The sequence below is a fragment of the Pan troglodytes genome, chromosome 5 (assembly GCF_028858775.2).
Source record: "Pan troglodytes isolate AG18354 chromosome 5, NHGRI_mPanTro3-v2.0_pri, whole genome shotgun sequence".
Classification (NCBI taxonomy): Eukaryota; Metazoa; Chordata; class Mammalia; order Primates; family Hominidae; genus Pan; species Pan troglodytes.
This window is the reverse complement of record NC_072403.2, coordinates 148,620,803-148,636,219: the sequence shown is the minus strand read 5'-3', so window position 1 is coordinate 148,636,219 and position 15,417 is coordinate 148,620,803. Positions and strand designations below refer to the sequence as shown.

General features: G+C 40.4%; 1 protein-coding gene and 1 long non-coding RNA gene across 12 annotated transcripts in view; one reads left to right on the top strand and one right to left on the bottom strand.

The window, feature by feature from the left end:
• Positions 1-15,417, top strand: part of MAP3K5 (mitogen-activated protein kinase kinase kinase 5) — a 266,255-nt gene that overhangs the window by 35,194 nt on the left and 215,644 nt on the right. The gene's annotated exons all lie outside the window — the stretch shown is intronic.
• On the bottom strand, positions 1,545-4,630 carry LOC104006997 (uncharacterized). Its single transcript, XR_681040.4, has 2 exons — positions 4,049-4,630; positions 1,545-2,907 (listed from the first exon to the last, which is right to left on the bottom strand). It is a non-coding gene; the product is annotated as an uncharacterized LOC104006997 (long non-coding RNA).

Genomic DNA, 15,417 nt, shown 5'->3' with positions numbered 1-15,417 from the left:
GTATTTCCTGGGCCTTCTTCTAGGATTCTTATGATTTGAGGTCTTACATTTAAACCTTAATCCATCTTGAATGAATTTTTGTATATGGTGATAAATAGGGGTCCAATTTTATTCTGCATATGGCTAGCCAGCACCATTTATTGAATAGGGAGTCCTTTCTCCATTACTTACTTTGTTGACTTTGTTGAAGATCAGATGGTTTTAGGTGTGTGGTTTCATTTCTTGAGGTCTCTTTCACAACTTCTCAACTCTGCCCTATTACTCAAGAGCAGCCATAAACAGGACCTAAACAAATGATCATGACTATGTTCCGACCAAACGTTATTCGTGGACACTGAAATTTGAACTTCATATACCTCACAAAGTATGATTTCTTGTTTTATAACCATTTTAAAATGTAAAAACCATTCTTAGCTTGCAAGCCATACTCAAAAACAGGTGGCCCACAGGATTTGGCCCCTGTGCCATGCTGACCTTTGCTCTACACCCATGACCTGTACTTGAAAGTTGAATTTTTATGAGATAGTGGGAAGAACATGGTCCCTCATATTAGATCCGAGTTTTCATCCCAGCTCTGCTGTGAACCATGTAATTGTGAGAACGGCCCTTCATTGCCTCCAGTGGTGTTTCTTTGCCTGTAAAATTGACCAGGGTTAGAAGTGAAGGGGGAATTGAACACATTTTTTAGGATTCCCTTATTTAATCCTGTGAATTTACAAAGGCAAGGCGGCATGGGATGCAGGCACAAAGCATTAGAACAGCATTTTCAAGGTTTGGCTTTGGGTCCTGATTCTTTTCTAACTTGGAGCAAGTCATTTAAAGCCTCAGAAAAGAGTGGAGTGTTGGAATAATTGGTATCTGAGATTCCCTCCGGCTCTCAAATTCTGTACTTTAAAATGACAGCATTATTAAGACAAATGAATCATTTCAGCTCGTAGAGATTAAATGAACTGCTTGTATATATCATATTCCTGCCCCTGAAGAGCTCAGAGTTGGTGGGGAGGGCAGACCAATGCCTTTGCCTTAGCAGTGCCTCTGTGCCAGGATGCTGGGCTCCCAGGAATCAGCTTCAAAAATCAGATTGAGGGTACAGTGGGTTCAAGGGTAGCTTCTTATGCTTGTTTTTTGTTTGCTTTTTTCCTTTTTGTGGAGAATGGGGTCTCGCTATATTGCCTAGGCAGGTCTCAATTTCCTGGGCTCAAGCTATCCTCCTGCCTCTGCCTCCCTAAGAGCTGGGATTACAGGTGTGAGCGACCACACCTGGCAAGGGGTAGCTTCTTAAAGGTCGTGACACCTGAAGTGAAATGGCAGGGTAAGCAAGGAGAGCCTAATGAAGGTCTCAACGTTTACATGGGAAACAGTGATGTTCGAATAGCTCAACCTAACGGAGTGAGTAAGAACTTATTCCCAGCTACTCGGGAGGTTGAGGTGGGAGGATCCCTTGAGCCTGGGAGGCTGAGGCTGCGGTGAGCTGAGATCGTGCTACTGCAGTCCAGCCTGGGTGACAGAATGAGACCCTGTTTCAAAAAAAAAAAAAAAAATTAAAGTTTGGTAACATTTTTAATAAACTTTCCGAATCTTTGTGTACTGATGTCTTTAAAAAGAATAGGTTGCAAGTTAAAGGTTTTCACTGATTTTTTCTTGATCTGTTTACTATTTAACTATATTTTAATTTCTTCTTTGACTACAGTTGTCATTTGCTTTTTCATTTTCTTTCTGAGGTGAAGCTAATGCTCTGTCAATGCTTTTATGAAAATTCATCTTATTTACGTATACAAGAGACTGTCACTCAGAGACAGCAAAGCCAAGCTGACAATACCCCTTCTTTGCCCTCTGCATTGTAGGCAGAAAATTCCGTAAAAGCTAAGAGATGTCAATACTATCGTGTTGCCCTGTGTAGGTGGACAGATCCCAAATGGGAAGCTTTCCAAATTTTTTTTTTTTTTTTTGAGATGGAGTTTTGCTCTTGTCGCCCAGGCTGGAGTGCAGTGGCTCGATCTCGGCTCACTGCAACCTCTGCTTCCTGGGTTCAAGTGATTCTCCTGCCTCAGCCTCCTGAGTAGCTGGGATTACAGTCATGTGCCACCACATTCCAGCTAATTTTTTTGTATTATTAGTAGAGACAGGGTTTCATCTTGTTGGCCAGACTGGTCTCAAACTCCTGACCTCAGGAGTGATCTGCCTGCCTTGGCCTCCCAAAGTGCTGGGATTACAGGCGTGAGCCACCGCGCCCAGCCCTAAATTTTTTTTAAAAGACATCAATGCTGTTATTCTCTTGTTTTGCTTATGAAAACACTGAACCGTGAAGAGGTTATATTCATTCATTCAGGTTAAATGTTTGAAGGTTCTTGCTTGGAGCACACTTTTCTTAGAAACAGTATTGCACATGGTGGTCAGATTCTGGGACTAGCCTGTAAGAAGCCTGGTTAACACAGTTTATGGAACCATTCACCATTTTAAACATTCGGGAAAATTCTGTTTCTGAAACCTAAAACCGGGACTTTTCTTGTATTAGAGCAGTGACTTTTGCTTTCATCCAGCTCTGAGTAGCATCTTGGCCAGATGTAGGAGAAGCTTGGAGTGGTGAAGGTGGTGGGGCTGTGGTGAGGAAGGGGACAAAGGGAAGATCAGGTGGCTGCAGGGAGAACTGGGATGCTGTGTGAAGGAGGAGGCAACGCCAGCAGGAGATCCAGCAACACTTTCACTTCCTTTAGGCTTCTTCCCTTTCTACTTTCTGCCGACGTAAGACCCAGGGATGCTCTGTGCTCAAGGCCACCTCACTCCTTCAGTGGACACAGGGTTAGCTTGGCTGCCTGCTTCCCATTTCCTTACCACCAGCCTTCACATCCGCCCGGGCCTTTCAGCTTGGCTCACTGCAGATTGCAATCGCTTACTCAGCCTTTCACCCTGTAGCAATCATAGGTAACAGGAAGGAAGCACATGCTAGTTAAAATTGTAAGAACTTAGCTTTTCTATTCTCATCCATGGTATGTTCCCACTTTACTTGAGCTTGTGACAAAAGTCGCCCATGTGTTAATATGCCATCTTGCTGGAGAGGCATCTGACCTTGCCAGGCTTTGGCTCCAACTTGCTTCCAGCAAAGCTCCTTAGGACTTCTAATCTTATTTGGTAAAACAATAAAACAAAACAGAACATAACCTTGTATCCCATCTATCCCAGATGGAGAAGTTCTTGAAAATTTTCCAGCCCACTTCTGCATTTCTACTTTCAATATACTTTCTGAGTATATTGTCTCATATATTTTGAAGGAGAGAGTAAAGTCTGTATGTCCTAAATAGTGGTTCCCACGAACCAGTTAAAAAAATTTGGAGGACTGACATGTGTTTGCCAACATTTAAATTTTTCCAAGTAAGAGTATTATAAGTAGAGAAAGTGAGGAAAATCGAGAGAGAGAAAGAGAGACAGAGAGACAGAAGAAAATCAACAACCAGCCACCTATTGCCATGATTTCTTAAAAAGGAAAGTTTTATGTTAAAAAAAAATTAGGGGGGGACATAACCTTAGAATGAAGGGCAGATCTTCACATACAGAAAATGTGTGCAAAAACTCATGACTTATTATTTATTTTTCCCATTTCTCCAAGGATGAGTGAAAACTTTATCACACCAGTCAACAGAGTTGTGTTTGAGAGCCTCTGATTGGAACCGCCCTGCAGCCCCTTCCCACCTTTCAGCCACTGCTTCACGTGAGAAACGAACCTTAGTAAAATTATCAAAAGAGCAAACGTAGATAAACTCATAAGGGAAAACTCTAGTTAGGAAAGGATTTTTTAAAAAATCCCAGTGGTGTCCAACACATGGTTTTTCTCTGAGCTGTTCACGTTCCCTGGCACACCATTGCAGCAGCTGCCACCCACCCCACACAAACTGACAGCACTGCTGCTTCTTGCTTTCTTGGATAATGGGTCAATTAAGGCAAAACTATAATTTTTTAAAAAGAGCTTAACTAGAAAATCGGACGGAAAAAAGCAAAATCAAAAAGAAAACTCCAGAGCACAAAAATAGTTTTTAGAGTACCAATTTCTTACCCCACATCATCAACTGCACGTTGTCATGACCGGCTCTGCTTCCTGGGCTGCCAGGATTCTGGTTTCTTTCCTTAATTTGGTCAGCTGTTGTCTGCTTGAGACATTATCAGTTGGTAGTTCGAGCTGGTTCCATCTCTGGGTGAAGCCTGTGCATTATATAAGCGCATAACACAGGCTTGTCTCACTAGTGGCCTTGGCTGGAGCCAGCCTTTTGGGAGTTCTCTGTTTATAGGGCAGTTCCCCTCTGGTGGCTATAAGAACTGTGCCCTACTTCCTGTTTCAGAGGTCTGGTTAGAGGCCCATTCAGTTCCTGTTTCTGGTTTGCAGGATAAAATTGGTTCACACTTTCTTTGTGGAGCGGTGGGAGATGGACAAGCACAAAGTCCGGGAAATGTGCAAGTCTCTCCAGCATGAGGTACCAACCGTGCCTGCTTTCCAAGTACTTCCTCCAAGTGGTCCCTTCAAACACCACTCCAAGCCAGGAAAGTAGAGAACCATAGGAAAATGCATTGTTGGCTACTGACTCCAGGGCTGACAGTGTGCTGTGCAGTGATGGCCCCTCCCAGGAGGCCATTCGAGGGCCTTTTATCACACGCTCCCCTTTCTGTCACCCATGGAACCGTCACTGTGGCTGTAGAACATGCCAGCATTTGCCCCGCTCCACCTGGGGCAAGATGAGAGTGGGAAATGTGGTGGAGGTGGGCAGTGTTGCAGGAACCCACAGCTATGTGGTTATCAGAAGAAACTGGGAACCCACAGCTTTGGGAAAAATATATCTTGAAGACAGCCTCATCTTCCTGTAATTTGGATATAGGTAGGTGGGGAAACTGGCTAGATATGAGAAAGATACCCTCATTTTCAGGGAGTAAAATTAAACTTGAAAATTTTATTAGTGGCATAAAAGGGAAATAAAGGAAATCAAGGCAAAATGATAAATTAAAAATCCGTTGGTGACTCTGATATATTGGTTTGTGTAGTTGTGGGTTTTTTTTTTTTTTAAGAAGATCTTGCTCTGTCACCCAGGCTGGAGTGCGTTGGCATGATTTCGGCTCCAACTGCAACCTCCGCCTTCTGGGCTCAAGCGATCCTCCTGCTTTGAGCACAGCCAAGCCTGGCCAATTTTTGTATTTTTATGTAGAGATGGGGTTTTACCATGTTGCCCAGGCTGGTCTCAAATTCCTGGACTCAAGCGATCCTCCTGCCTCAGCCTCCCAAAGTGCTGGGATTACAGGCGTGGGCCACTGCGCCTAGCCTAGTTGTTTTAATGTATTAGTTTTTCTCTTTGGCTAAAGGTATTGACTAGAGACACTAATCGAAATATGTGCCAGGTTAGTGGAAAAGCAGGAAGGATATGAGACAAAGCTGATTTTCAAAATCTTGTCTAAGTGTTCAAAAAATGTAAATAATTGATAACTTACATTTCATATGAATTTTATTTTGTAGTGTTTTTGGTTTTCCAAAGGAAAACAGAAATAACTGAAACTACATTGTGATAATTTTCTTAGGGGAGACAGGAGAGAATTTTAAATATTAAGGGCATTTCCTATTTAATAAAATCATAGTAGAGCAGATCTGTGTAACTTAAATGCCACAGAAGTTGCACAGGGCAACAGAAAACATTCCACTATAAGCAGACCTTTTCTGTTACAGTAGTTCATCAACAATGAGGAAAGCAATTGCCTTTGGTATATGATTCATACAGGAAGTAAGTTATATTCCTTTGTACTGGCAATCTCTAAAAATGGTTGAGACCAGTTATACCAGTACTTTCCAATACTTGTAGCCTCTTCTACACCCGTGAACTCTTAAGAAACAGAAACATGGAGGAGAGCTGCCGTAGTCAGTATCAATCAGCATCATCTTACCTGTCCATTGACCCCAAGCCATATAAAACCAAGTCTTTGCCTAAGCCAGAGAATTCTCTCTCCTTTAAAAATGTTGATTACTTCTATTTCTTTTGTTTTTTCTTGTCTTTTTTTTTTTTTTTTTTTTTGAGATGGGGTGTCACTCTCTCTCCCAGGCTGGAATGCAGTGTCTCAATCATAGCTCACTGCAGCCTCTAACTCCTGGACTCAAAGGAATTTCCCACCTTAGCCTCCCAAAGTGTTGGAATTACAGGCATGAGCCACTGTGCCTGGCTTAATTACTCCTATTTATTATTTTAAAAAAGTCATCCAAAGCTATTACATGTCAAATACCCCCCCCTTTTTTTTTTTTTCCAGTAGAGACAGGGTTTTGCCTTGTTGCCCAGGCTGGTCTTGAACTGCTGGGCTCAAGCAATTCACCTGCCCCTGCCTCCCAAAATGCTAGGATTACTGGCATGAGCCACCATGCCCGGCCATGTCAAATACCTCTTAATGTCACGCTCAAGTTTTGTAATACGGTCATTGTGACAAATGTCAGCTTAAAGCTGGGGCAACCAGGACAGAAGTGCTATTTCTGCTGTCCAGGGGCCACCGCTTTGGCCTGTAGCTAGATATTTCCCAATTTATAATTTGATCACTCTGAGGTTGGGGTGATTTTATGCAGTTGGGTCAGAATGATAGTATCAATGAATCAGTTGTTCAGTGCTACTCCTCCTCCTTTGATTATCTTACTCTTCAATAAGATGATCCTATTTCTTATAAAATAGTAGGCATGGCAGTGTAATTAACTATATCTTATAGTTGGAAAGGCTATGAGAGCGGCCAGATTAAATCAAGTGGTTGAATAGGAGGTCTTCCAACTTCCAAACAATACAGATGTTTCGTTCTCTATACTACCGTTCCACCTGCAGTGAAAAACATTTCAAAACATTTTGAACTACATATTCTGTTTAAGAGGATCAGTTCTAATATTTTGGTTCACGATGGCAGTTATTATTATGAGGAAGAGTCATAGTAGTCACACAACTTCTGATTCCCTCTTGCTAGCAGATTTTAGTGACATCTTAATCAGAAAACTGACTTACCTTTTTCGATCAGTGTCAACAAGGGAGCCAACTCAATAGTGGTTGCCAGTTGCTTGGCCTTAAGTTGTAAGTTGGGCTTTCTTCAGGCAAGTCTTGGGCTGTTTCCTGGGCATGATGGTTAGATGGACTGCGATAGACCAAAACTAGCCTTTCTCCAGAATGATCCAGAGAGCTGGGTTTACAGCACAGCCTGGGGACAGTTCTTTCCTTGTTTCCCTGAGATGTGCTGGCTCTGGAGTCTGATGCAGTTTCCCTTAATGTGATAGCATATTCCTACTAATTAAATTTTGTAAGCATTTATTATTAATTGCCTATAATATGCCTCTTACTGAATCAGGATGAATCGAAGAACTAAGAAGCAGAAGAAGGCATAAATCTTCAGGAGTATAAAGATGTATAACGTGTATCTGTTTGCATGGGAAAAACTGAAGCTAAGGGAAGCAGTCAGGAGGAACGACCTACATTCCCCATTCCTCTCTACCAGACTCATTCTTTTTAGAAAAAACGTTAAAAAAATTTATGAAACATTATAGTCATAAAGAAAGTATATAAAATAGTTTAACAGACACTTATGCATCTACATACTACCTAAATGTAATAGTTAATAGCAGTTAAACATTTTGACATACTTGTTTTACTTCTCTTTCTTTTTTAGAAAAATAAATCATTCTGGGCAAAACTAAAAGCTCCTTTCTAACTCATCAATTTCCCTTCCTGAGAAAGTGCATTCTTCACGGGAAGCGCCACATTACAATGTTCTAAACTATAATTTACAACAATCTAAAATAACAACTCTCTACAAATATAAACATATGCCAAATATTGAATTAATTCATTATATAATGAGAAAAACCAGAAAGATATTAAAACTGGTTGAAAGGAGAGTTCGAAGAGCAAATATGGTATACATACATACAAAATCAGGAATGGTGAAATGAATTTGCTAATAGATGCAAAATTGGTTAATATTTTGTAAGGCAATTCTATAAGTATAAATGTTGGAGTCATCTATTCTAAAGGGTAGAAATCAATTGTATCTCTACCAAACCATATTCATTTGTATTGCTGTGGACAAAAAATATTTGCATTACTATCAGTTTTGCATAAGGTAATATTTACCCCAACAGCATTGTAAAATAGCCAAATCACTAGGAGGACAATCAAAGGTACACACCCCTTTAAAATCTGATAATTCCCAGAGGGAGTGCTGCACTAAGCCCAGCCCTCCACTGAAAGGATACTCAGTACCTTTTGACCTTTTCCAAGTCTTTGACAACTCTTCCCTGCAGAAGGTTGGTCATTCTCAGCAGGCTCTATGCCTGTCTCTCCAAGTGCTTTTAACTCAACCTGACTTAAAGGACCTGTTGTCTCTGCTACTCTGCCATCTGAAGCCGTTTGCCCTGAGAGGGTCCCAGAATACCTTGCTTTAACCAGGGTTCCTAGTCATGGTTATTTTAGGTCAGGGAACATGTACAAATTGACAACAGGTTGTCAGTCCTCTAGGTTTTGGATGTGAGAAAAGATATAAGCCACGTGGCCATAACCAAGTCAGGAATATGCCAGTGGTATGCCTGTGGTGTCTGGAAACCCAACTTCATTCTTATACTAGGAGAATATAATTGCTACTATGGGACCCTCAGTAGTTTAGACTGTTCCAAATAAGCCTATTTTATGAAGGAAAAAGGTCCTTATATTTTAGAGGGCTAGCAAACTGCTGTAAGATTACATAAGCTGACAAGCTGAATATATGACACTTTGGTCTTATAAATTAAAGCAAGCCATACACAAACAGCATGCATTACTGTGTACTAGGTGTATGTGCTAATCACTCTATCACTCTATATGTATGATCTTATTTAATCTTTTTTTTTTTTTTTTTTTTTGAGACAGGGTGTCACTCTGTTGCCCAGGCTAAAGTTCAGTGGCATGATCATGGCTCACTGCAGTCTTGATCTTCCAGACTCAAGTGATCCTCCTGCCTCAGCCTCCCACGTAGCTGGGACTACAAGCATGCGCCACCACACTGGGCTAATTTTTTATGTTTTTATTATTTTTTTATTATTTATTTATGTATTTATTTTGAGACAGGCTCACTCTATACCCAGGCTGGAGTACGGTGGTGTGATCTTGGCTCACTGCAACCTCTGCCTCCCAGGTTACCATGCCCAGCTAATTTTTTGTGTTTTTAGTAGAGACAGGGTTTTGCCATGTTGGCCAGGCTGGTCTCGAACTCCTGGCCTCAAGTGATCTGCCCGCCTTGGCCTCTCAAAGTGCTGGGATTACAGGCGTGAGCCACTGTGCCAAGCCTTATTTTTATTTTTTGTAGAGACAAGATCTCACCATGTTACCTAGGCTGGTCTCAAACTCCTGAGGTCAAGTGATCCTCCCGCATCTGTCCCCCAAAGTGCTGGCACTGGCATTACAGGCGTGAGCCACTGCACCCGGCGTATTTAATCTTTAAAACAACTTTATGAGGCAGATAGCATCAGTCGATCAGTTTTTTTGTTTGGGGAAACAAAAACTGAGCCCCTGAAACTGTTACCAACAGTGGTCTCAGTGTCACATAGCTACTGAGGGGCAGAATCCAATTCTGAACCCAAGTCTGTCAGATTCCGGAATCTATTCACTTATAACTTATGTTCTCCTGTCTCACAGAAATACATTTTCTATTTGAAAAGATTGAAATAACTATTACTATCATGATTACAGGCATCACATCAGCAGACATTTTTTGGCTACTTAAAATCTGCAAGATATCTAAGGTCTATATAAAATTAGGTTAAAAAGGTGTGATTTCTGCCTTTTATGATTTTACAGTCTATTATTTGAATTCAGCAATTTAATAAATAATTGTTGGGAGCCTACAACATGCAAGATTATATAGTGAACTAAGTAATGAATAAGTAAAAAATCTGAGGGAGTATTTTAAGGACTTCATAATGTAGATCATTTCATTGAACTGTGTACTTGAGAACAGGGTTTATTACTGCTATAAAAGATGTGAAAATGCATCAAAAATAAAAATCTTTCACAATAGTATAATATGCATTAGACCCCCACTTATTTTTTTAATGAAATCAGTATCATAATGAAAATTACATATATAAATTCCAAGATTGTATTAAAAACCTTTCAGATCTCTTATAAATACACGTAAAATATTATTAAATTTACTTCCAAGAGGGGTATTATGATTCTTTAATTAAGAAGAACTTGTTTATACTGACTCTTAGGGAAACAAATAAGAGTTATTGCCTGAGATTTAGAACCTTTTAAAAAATATATTATTTTCCTAGTAGTGGAATTTGAAGTCCTTTGTATTAATCTTTTCAGCTTGTGAAAAAATCTAGGTTGTTTTAGATAATTAAAATATGCCAACAACATAATTTCAATTTAGTATTTTTCTCACCTGTGTTACATAATAAAATTGTGTTGCTTGCTTGTTGATGATGTGTAGAGTGTGTGGTTCTTGGCTGACAGAAAATTGTCAACCTGAATGCCAAGCATTCGAATGGCTGGGCCAGAATAAGAATAGAAAATAAACAAACCAGGTTCCTTTAGATAATAAAGGCAGATGTAGTAGATGCGTTGTCAATGCAGAACCATATCTGTAATTTGATATACATAAAACATGTTCTAACGGAGAAATCTGGGCTACCTCTGAAGGTTCTAAGTCACATTAATGAATGTATACTTTATATAACATTTCTTTTTTAAACATTTATGTAACATTTCTGATTGTTTTTGAGTCACATACATACAGTTGATGTGCGTTAGTTCTTCCATGACATCTCCTAGATTTTTAGGAAATTGGTCTTGGGAAACTAGCTTTGGTTGATCCAGGGAAAATTCGGGTTTCAAATATGGACAGTAGGATTTTAATTTTTGAGGCTGCAGTGAGCTGCAATTGCACCACTGCACTTTAGCCTGGGCAAACGGAGACCCTGTCTCAAAAAATTAAACAACAAAACACCTCCTGGTCAGTTTCCCAGATACAGTGACCCAGTGTTTACTGTATACATAGAATTTGAATAAGAAAAAGATTTGTAGATACTCTAGAGGAGCCTGGAGTCTGGTTTTAAAAACTGATATATCTCTTAGCGTGTGTATATTATTGCAAAGCACGGTTGGGGCACAAGTTGCTTGGCTTGACCTAGTGAAAGAGAACAAGGTTGTAGCTTGCACGTGAGTTATGACAAGAATAGTTGGCTTGACTTTTCTTGCCGAGCAACTCAGTGCTACCAATATTTTATGTGCTTGAAGTACACTTGGCAGTTGGTAAATCTGAAATAAAATTGGAAAAGAAATACTATCCTAGACTGTTAAGAGAGTTCCAGACTCTTCTTTCCCTTATAAAACCAGTAGTATAGAAAACTCATTTAGCCATTAAATATGACATATGAGTGGGTTACCCAAGGACTGATCCTGCCGTGATGATTAGAATGTCATTTTGCAGATCTGCGTTGTTTGTATTTCCAAAGTCTGAAAGTAAGGGCTGTCAGCATTAAGAAATCTTTGCAGTCACTTACAATTTTGACTTGATTACCATTTAACTTACAGGACCATTGTGTTAGTCTTACCAATGCATTCAGCATATATTCAAATAAAGGGCAACAGAGGGCAGGCAAAAGGCAGACAACTCCAAGCTGAAGAATTTGTCGGTGTTGGAGGTTTGAGCTTAAGTAACCTTCCAGGAGTATTATGGTTAAATTTATAACATCCTCACCTGTGGCTCATTTGGTGCCCATTTGTGAAATCTTTAAGAAGATTAAACCTTAATAGCAGCCGGGTGCAGTGGCTCATGCCTATAATCCCAGCACTTTGGGAGGCAGAAGCTGGTGGATCGCTTGAGCACAAGAGTTCAAGACTAGAATGGGCAACGTGGTGAGACCTCTTCTTTACAAAAAATACAAAAATTTGCTGGTTGTGGTGGTACACACCTGTAGTCCCAGCTACTCAGGAGGCTGAGGTGGGAGGATCACTTTGAGCCAGAGAGGCAGAGGCTGCAGTGAGCCGTAATTGCGCCACTGCACTCCAGCCTGGGTGACAGCAATGTCCTGTCTCAAAAATAAATAAATAAATAATAAAAGACAACCCCAAAACCATAATAGCATACAAGTGACACTCTTCTACTTTAGACGAATCGTGTATACACTTGGAACTAACATTAAGATATTGATGTATCTCCTTGGTTTACCTGAAGAGACATTTTCACTGCTGGGTGAAATATACATAAGTAATGAGAAAGTACAGCCTCACAATTTCCAAGCTTCATAGAACTCAGGACTCTCCACTTAGTGTAGGTTTTATTAAAGAAATAGGTTTTTATCATGTTAAATAATGAACACTCTTCTTGATGGATAATCTCTTGATTATTCAGGATTGGATCTTCTTATCATTACCTGTTTGCAGGCAAGTTAACTTCTAATTTGAAGTAGCCCAAGAAGGGCCAGATCTCATCTTCAAGTGATCCCAGAAGGGAATGCATTGTACACACAAAAGCTGTTGCCACCGTGTTGTGACATTGCTTGAGAATTTTCAAGCAAAATTGCACTGTGGTATTTGTATATTGCCATGCCTTAGTTTTCCCAGGCCACAACTATTTAACAGGCTTGTATGTTCCTCTAAAAACATCATTAGACACATTGGACTAAGTTTGCAGGAGTGGGTGTATGAAGCAATCATGATTTTTCTGTTTTCACACTGTATGTTCTTTGGGTTATTCTCCATGGTTTATTATCAGGGGAGTTAGGAGCATGTTACCCAAAGAGTTCTGTGCCAGAGGATATGCCACATTTAATATGAGGAGGTTTTCTGAGAGCATAGAAGAAGAAAAAGGCTATGATAGGAGAATTCGAGACTCTCATCTGCTTTCAGTTTTCAGTTACCTGGTCTACGTGCCGAAAGCATAATTTGAGACCTGGACTAGGTTACAAGCTTCTGATGACTTAATATTTAGTCTATGAGAATTATTTTTTCAAGACTTGTCATTGTCCCATTTAGCCACAGCAAAAAGTATTACCCAACTTTTGAGTAATCTATACCTAGTATGTGGTCACCCGGTAAATTTCTTCCTGAATCCAGCACATTGCCTCGTTGCTTATAAGCTTGACCTTAGCATTCTTTTTCTTTTAAGGTATGAATAATCTTGGAACTATTTATCCTTCTATTTTTATTCTCTCTTTAAGATCTGAATTTTTTTTAATGCATATTTCTGTTAGCAGCCCTATCTATTCCCTCTTGAAATGACCTCTGAAGGCTGTTAAATAAATTTTGATTTGCTTTAAGGATTCAGTATTCAAATCATGCTTGATTCTTTGGGAGATATAAAAAAAGCTGTTGCTCCATAGGTCTTGCATCATATGTGATATGACTAAGAAGGAACAACTGAAAAAGTCAAGTCCAATTTACACAATAGTGAAAAACCTTTTGTTAGAAACATCTGACAAACAAGGAGCAGTTTCTGGTTTTTTAAAGAATCATTAGAATATAGTTCCATGTCTCTTTTTCTGTCTTGTTAACCCTGCACCTCTAGTACCTAATGGAGTGCTTGGCACTTGATACAGATTGATTGATTGAATGAATATCACACTTTCCCCCCGGTGGTGTTTTAGTTATTGGTTTTGATGTCTGCTTTTTCTGCTTAAGTGTGAGTTAATGACAAAGATCACATTTTATGGTTCTTGACATCCCCCAGGTCTTCTGTATCAGTGTGTGACCTGTAGATGACACTTAATGATGTTTATAGAATACAATTCAATGATGTCATCCCTTTCCTGGAGGGGCTCACAGTCTGGTAAGGGAGACCAGCCTATGAACGTATCATATATATTGTGCTAATTGTTTGTTGTTGTTGTTTTTTAAAAAATTTGAGACTGAGTCACTCTGTCACCCAGGCTGGAGTGCAGTGGTGCGATCACAGCTCACTGCAGCCGTAACCTCCTTGGGCTCAGGCGATCCTCCCACTTCAGCCTTCTGAGTAGCTGGGATCACAGGTGTGTGCCACCATGCTGGCTAATTTTTAATTCTTTTTTTGTAGAGATGGGGTTTTGCCATGTTGCCTAGGCTGGTGCTAATTGTTATACTAGAGGTTTATGTAAGGTTCTTTGAGAGCACAAATCATGGAGGATTCTTCAGGGGGAGAAGGAAGTGTGGAGGAGGTTGGCTAAGACATTGGACAGGAGGTGACATTTGAACTGGGTTTTGAAGGATAATGATGAAAGCTAACATTTATTGGGCACTTAACATGTGCCAGGCATTTTATAATAAATCATGGAAAAAATGAGTCTCTCCACAAGGAAGGGGTAGGATAAAGAGAAGGCTATGATAGAACTAAGGAAACACTGGCATTTAAAGATGGACGGTGGGGCATGGTGGCTCATGCCTGTAATGTAATCCCAGCACTTTGGGAGGCTGAGGCAGGCAGATCACCTGATGTTTGAGACCAGGTGTTTGAGACCAGCCTGGCCAACGTGGCAAAACCCCATCTTTACTAAAAATAGAAAAATTAGCTGGGTGTGGTGGCACCCGCCTGTGGTCCCAGTTACTTGGGAGGCTTAGGCATGAGAATCACTTGAACCCAGGAGGCAGAGGCTGCAGTGAGCTGAGATCGTACCACTGCACTCCAGCCTGGGTGAAACAGCCAGACTCTGTCTCAGAAAACAACCAACCAACCAACCAACAACAACAACAACAACAAAAAATAGGCAAAGGAAGGCATCATCTAGTGAGAAAGGGAAGATGGTAAGATGGCACAACAGATGAGAGAAAGTTCAGAGAGGGAGAGAGAGAAGGGATTAGCTCTAAAAGCGATGCAAAGAGGGCTTGTCCGAAGGTCAGTGAAGTTGAATGTTTCAGAGAAATAACTGGACTTGGAGATCAGAAAACCCCTGATAACTTTGCCAGAGCAGTTTCAGGAAAGCAGGTGGTGGTAGATGTCAGGTACGGTGACTTGACTGATTTCTGGAGAACAACAGAAGGCATGTAACAGGGAGTGTTATTTAAAGAAATGTGTTCACGAGGAAAGCAGAGAGAAGGCAGTCTCTGGAAACAGTGCAGGCTACTCCCAAGGTAAGGCACGTGGCCTGGCTGCTGGTATTCATGCCTCAGACGGGATGAGGTCAGTAGGCCTTTGTGGGCTCAGGTGTTATTTAACAGGGTTTCCATGGGAACATGGAAGGCAAATTCCCAACCACTTTCTTACGAGAATAACTTCTGGAGCATGACCCTTTGTAAATGTACTTGTTTTCTTGCTAATTTTAATTGACTGAAAATAGAGTTGTTTTTCCTTCCGAGAATCTCTTAACTTAGAGAAATTTGAATTCACACTGATACAGCTTAAGTTGAGAATTCTTGACTGGTTTGAACCCAATTTACAGAGGTGTAGGACTTCTTCAGGAAGGGAGAGTGCCCATCTCTC